Source organism: Alosa pseudoharengus, unplaced genomic scaffold, assembly GCF_046254945.1.
Source record: "Alosa pseudoharengus isolate Yale_2024_CS ecotype anadromous, Long Island Sound unplaced genomic scaffold, YU_APseudo_1.1 YU_APseudo_1.1_scf_13, whole genome shotgun sequence".
NCBI classification, from domain to species: domain Eukaryota; kingdom Metazoa; phylum Chordata; class Actinopteri; order Clupeiformes; family Clupeidae; genus Alosa; species Alosa pseudoharengus.
Genome location: NW_027468598.1, coordinates 38,269,857 through 38,275,856, shown reverse-complemented (window position 1 = coordinate 38,275,856; position 6,000 = coordinate 38,269,857). Strand labels below are relative to the sequence as shown.

Below are 6,000 nucleotides of genomic sequence, written 5' to 3'. Positions count from 1 at the left end.
CTTGCTGCTCACCTGACAGATTAAGGGGCGTGTCTTACTGCTCACCTGGCAGGTAAAGGGCCGTGTCTTGCTGATCACCTGACAGATGAAGGGACGTGTCTTACTGCTCACCTGACAGATAAAGGGGCGTGTCTCACTGCTTACCTGAACGTTAAAGGGGTCATAGAATGCAAAACCGAGTTTACCTTGTCATAGATGAATAGCGATAGTTCAGTGGGTGAAATGGAGATACAGAGAACTTCAAAACCCCATCGACACCTCCTTCCTATGCAAATCTCACAATTCGAAACTCCCGCCATAAAACGGGCGAATCCAAAAGAAGCTGCGAGTTTACGCAAACTCGCAGGTGGTACCTTATTTGGCTCTGGCCTGTACATTTGTCACGCCTCAAAATTTACATACAGACCAGCCCACTGGTGCTCTGAGCCCAGGAACGTGAATGGAGAGCGAGAATGAGACAAACACTAGTTTAGCTGCCTGCTCGTTTACATCCACAGGAATTATAAAGCAGACAGTTCTTCAAGGATATCGAAAATGAGCCACGGTCGTAAATGCAGTGTTCCAGGCTGAAACTTAGGCTACAAAGAAAGCGGAGACTCCATAGTCTTCCCAAGGATTCGAAGTTCGAGGGGCATGGATAATGTTTTTCTACCAGAAGATCCCTGCAAAGTTCGACACTCCGTTATTAATTTGCAAAACATTTCACCGAAGGCAGTTTTCAAAACCTTGGACAGTTTAAAGATGGATTTGCTAAGCTGCTGTTACTGAAAGGAGGGGCTGTTCCAACCGTAAGGTCATCACAACCGCATGCTGTAAGTATTATTTTGTCGCTAAGCAGTTATGCTAACGTGTATCTAGCAAGTAGAATGTGTGATTTAGTTCATTGGCAAGGCTATTTAATTTTCCTGTGTGTCATTCGGATAAAACCTGTGTTGTCATGTTAACCTACATTTTACTATGCATGTTTGTCGAGATCTCTGACAGGTTATGTTCTCAGCAAGATAGCTAGCACACTAACTGAAGCTGAGTAACACGATAGTTTGGTTGCTAAGTTGTAATATAACCCACATACGTTTTTGACGTCAGAAGTGGAAACAACTTCACGTTATCAATTGAAATGATATCTAGTCGATATGTTGAAAACTGTGTTGTCTAAATACAATGGATTTATTTTACAAGAATGACAACATGACAAACGCATCATGCCAAACAGATGCTCCAAGTGTGGCATCTTGTGGGGCTTAGAATATTAGCAAATGCTTTTGCTGTGAGTTAACAGCTTGGTGTGTGCATGCAAAAGTGACTTTCACTTGTGTTACAACATTTCTGTTGTTTGGTTTAGGTTTTTATCTTGCAGCCATGCACTTCAATGAGAATGCTGAGTCCCCACAACAGAAGACAGCCAAGGAGAAACTATGTACAGACTTGCCAAACAATTTGTAAGTTTAACTAGACTGCATTTCCGGCGGGAACTGCAAAAGTGTGCTTGCCCTGGTCCGGTCACCAACGTGAGCAGACAGTGGCATACGCTATGCTGAACCTGGCTTGATCCAAGCATTCTAACAGTGCCTTTCAGTGTTGGAGCAGTGGCAATACCGCAAAAGCTCTAGGAGAGGGCTATTCAACTATTGGCTTGCGGGGTGAATGCGGTTCATTGGATTTTACCTGTGGCCTGCCTTTGAATTTAGCTTCTATGACTAAGATCAAATCAATAAAATAAAACAACAGCAGTGATTGGCTGCAAAAATAAATAATGTCACGCGTCATCAGGTAACCTAGAAGAATTGAAATGATGAAATATGACTAAGGCATTCAAATGCTGCTTGTTTGTCAGGATACTTTTTCACTGATTTATTTAAAAAATATGAGCTATGATTGTGAATGTTATATATTCCATCCCCTAATTCTGTTTTACTGGTTTATTTGACAAATAATCTATATGGATTTGCTCTATAAAGACCTTATGTCTGTTTAAGATTGTTTTGAGAGCCTATTGATGTATCTCAGAATAAAGGAATGTCCACAACATTAGTGATGTTTTTGTGTGAATGTATTTTACTTAACTCATTAAATGTGGCTGGATACTCATGAACGCATGTCTCTAATAGCCACAATAGGAGTAATTTTAGCAACACCGTATTTTGTGTGGCCCATAACGACCCAGTGGATCATGAAAACGCGCCAAAATTCACATTCCTTGCTTGTTGTTGGTACATTAATCCCATTCAGATTGCCACTTATCTGTGATGTAAGAGTTCAGTATAGGTTTAAGGTCTGGGGCAGGGATTTGACATTCTGTGACTTCTTCATTGAGGGCTTTCTTAGCAGCACTGTCCGGTTTCTCATTTCCCCTCAGACCAACATGGCCTGGGACCCAGCAAAAAACTACACTCAAGTTCTGGTTCTTTAGACGTTCTAGTTGATCAAGCTCAGCTTTGGTTGTATACTTTTTGCGTGACATTATAGCCATTATAGCATTATTGCAATTTAATTTAATGCAATTTACTTTTACGATTAAATAAAATTAATTTATCCCTCTCACTCATAGTTTTCTATTTATTTAAAAATGTACATAGGCCTACTGTAATTACATTTATACATAGTTATTCTACTGATCTTCATACTATTCATCCTGCACATAGACTTATTCTTACTACTCTTATAATGTTGTTTCTGCACTACAATGACACTGTTACCACACTGCACATAGCTGTATGTTATGTACATATCTGTTATATATTTGTCATATTGAATATCCATATTTATTCTGTTTCATTATATTCTGTTAATACACTGCATATATATTATTATTTCTACTATTATAATGTTACTGCTACATCTATATACATTATTCTACTTATTGTATGAGGTAACTGCTACTTACTGCACATATTTAATTCATATTACTCTAAATCAACTGTATACTACTGTCTACATTGCACTATATTTCTTGACCTGTCTCTGTATATTTCATCACCTTTCTATACTTTGCATCACATTGCATGCATACTGTAGCTACATGAATCACAGCTAAGATCCTTGGTTGCTATGAAGGCCAGTCGTTCTAAATGGATGGTTGCTATGGCCACAGTTATCTCTGCCGTTGTCAAGCGGGCATATCCTAACTTTATCTTATTTTAAACATCTCTATTTTACTTAGCCTACTTCCATACAGTGAGTCCCATTAAGAAGTGGCCACTTCATTCGTGCTTACCGTGATTCATACAGCAGCATTATTAAATTAATCTGTCACCATATGCCTATGCCAACGTTTGCAAAGAGGAGAATCTTTTAATTTGATTCACAATGAAACGTTACATTTAATGTACATGTAAACAATGAGTAGGCTAGTTTTGGTTGTTGTTGGTGGTGTTACTGCATCCCTTAGTTATTATGCCTACAATGCAAAATTGTTCCCTCGTGATTGTTAGATGCATTTCAAAACATCGCGACGTGAAATGTCACCACAAAACATTGTTTGTGAATCGGTCTTATTAGGAGTCCTCGCTTAAGCTGTCACAGACTCAGGCGCTACTTAGGGCTAAAATGCTTCCTGAATTACTCTTAGTAAAAAAAAATAGGAGTCCTAAAGTTACGAGTGACGAAGTTACGAGTACAAGCATATCAAGCAACATAAATCTCATAACGTTAACGTTACAGCAACATCTCCTCCCTGACATAGCTAGCTAGCTTCTAGCCACACAAGAAATGAATGATTTTAAATCTCCGCTTAGCATTCTAATAACAGAAGGGGCACATTTATGTTGACCACTACAACATGACTCATTATGTCTGTAACTCTATAAAACACTTACTTTCATAAATGAAGCACGCCATCCAGCACATACACATGGAAACCGATATTTTAGGTACTTGGCCACGAACTCAAAACGTGTCTCCCTGAAGCTCTTCTAGAATCTTTGCTCTGAAGGCTGCGTTGCTATGGCAACATCAAATAAACGGAGAGTCTTTTCAAGGTATTTCCTGCTTGTACTGTCGTCAAATCCATGGTTTGAGGAAAAAATTCTTTTTATCATAGTTCCCTCTTCAATGAGCGATTACCATTAACAGAGATAGCTGTTTATTGTCCCTAGGTTTACAGAAACACCTATTCATATTAATACGTATGGAAATCAAGTTAACGCTGCCGACCACTGTTTGTCTATTACATGGCCCAGAATGCCTTGCATGTCTTTACAACAAAACAACACAGTAAAACCTAAATGCCCGTAAACATATGCATTTGCATACTTGTAACATTTTTAATAATACTCTCCCATCATGATATGTAACAATAATGAAAAATTTAATTTGAATACCGTCAATGTGAAAAGAACTCTATTATGTAAGCTATATATAGCTACCGTTCTCCTTGCTATTTCAGTTCGTAAGTCCATACTATCCCATGGCAGAGCAAGGATTTCATGATTGGGCAAGGTTGCCTGGAGACATTGTGGATACCCAGAGGCATTGATTGAGGATACTCGACAGGTGTTGTGATAGAAGGTGAATGGTGTAAAGGTGAATGGGGAGAGTTACCAAATACCTGTGGGTGGTTTGCCAAATAATGGAAACTTTTGGAATATTTCTTTTTTTTTTTTAGCTTATGCACCCTCACACTGGAGTCCCCAGTTCATATACAAAATTTGGTATCGATATGTGACAGTGTTCCTGTGATATGGACGACTTCCTGTTTCGGAGCTTCGCCGCCGATTTCGTTTGGCTGTGACGGGCAAACGCTTTCGAAAATCAAAAATCCTTCTAGTAACTTTTGTGAGGCTTGGTCCAATGATGATGTACGTCAAGTTTTGTGGCGTTCGGACCAAATTTGTGACCTGTGAAAATTTAGTTTCGCTTTCTATTCAATCCAATATGGCGGACGAACGACACGCCCACTTGACGTCATCTTCTCGAGCAAGTTACACCGGTACTGCCCGGACGTTTTAAAGTTGGAACGGTGTCTCTGTCTCAAAGGGCCTAGGCACAGGGAGAAAAAATTTAAGGGAGACGGGAATAATAATAATAAATATAGCTGCAAGCAGCAATGAGGGGGCCAAGCAGAATAGGCTGGAGTAGCCACGGCGACAAGATAGAACTCAGCAGACATCCGCGATCAACACTTTCAACTAGTGTCACATCAAAACATAACTGATTTTGTAGGGCTGAAACAGGGCTGAGAATTGCCACCGCCTCCGCCAGCCAGCCCCCCATCTAATCACCCCTGCCCATCCCACCCCGTCCTGCCCCTCCCCGCCCTTGCACGCACGCATTAGAATGAACTGGATGGAACATGTTGTCATCAGTTTCACATCAAAAAATAAAGGATCGATGAAACACATCAGCAACTACAGATCAAAATGCAAAATTGCAGCAACCTCTACAGGTCAAAGGTCACCAAATGTTTTGTGCGTCCTCCTAATGGGGTCATGAATCTATGTAGTAAGTTTGGTTATGATACATGGCAGGGTTGCTGAGATATGAGCTCACTTCCTGTTTGGCGGCTTCGCCATCATTTTTGATTGGCTGTTATGGAAGAATGCTTTTGTCAATTGTTCCAGAAAGCAACATATTGATAAGTTATGGTCTGAAGATAGTCTGTGCCAATTTTGGTGAAGATCAGATGAAATTTGTGACCTGTGAAAACGTTTTGATGTTTTTGATTAAATCCAATATGGCGGCCGAATCAATTATGATGACATCACAAGTTGGCCTGGGTTGGCCTAAGGACGTCCAACAGTATTACCTGAAACCACTAGTGCATTTTAATTCTAAGCACAACAGCAGCTACAGGCCAAAAGGCATGTTTCTTAATTACAGCGCCCCCTAGAGGTCAAAGGTCACCAGATTTCTTGAGTGTCCCCCTGATTGGGTGTTGAGTCCATGCACCCAGTTTGGCTTTGATACATGCAAGGGTTGCTGAGATATGAGCTCACTTCCTGTTTGGCGGCTTCGCCGCAAATTTCGATTGGCTGTTACAGCCGAACGCTTCTGTCAATTGTT

At 40.3% G+C, this 6,000-nt stretch overlaps 1 protein-coding gene across 1 annotated transcript in view; it reads right to left on the bottom strand.

Annotated features, from left to right (window-relative positions):
- Positions 1-6,000, bottom strand: part of LOC143121428 (macrophage mannose receptor 1-like) — an 84,359-nt gene that overhangs the window by 1,450 nt on the left and 76,909 nt on the right. The gene's annotated exons all lie outside the window — the stretch shown is intronic.